The sequence below is a fragment of the Arachis duranensis genome, chromosome 3 (assembly GCF_000817695.3).
Source record: "Arachis duranensis cultivar V14167 chromosome 3, aradu.V14167.gnm2.J7QH, whole genome shotgun sequence".
Taxonomy (NCBI): Eukaryota; Viridiplantae; Streptophyta; class Magnoliopsida; order Fabales; family Fabaceae; genus Arachis; species Arachis duranensis.
Genome location: NC_029774.3, coordinates 109,164,627 through 109,164,875, shown reverse-complemented (window position 1 = coordinate 109,164,875; position 249 = coordinate 109,164,627).

The window sequence follows — 249 nt, the reverse complement described above, 5'->3', positions numbered from 1 at the left end:
CACCACTCTCTCTCTTCTTCACCCATTCACCAATCACCTCAACACCTCTTCCCCAAAAACCCTTCACCTATCAAATCCCATTTTTCTCTTCACCACTCACATCCATCCTTCATAAAACCCCACCTACCTCACCCTTCAAATTCAAACCACTTTCCCTCCCAAACCCACCCATACATGACCGAACCATAACCCCCCCTCCTATATAAACCCATCTTCACTCCTTCATTTTCACACAACCTAAACACCACC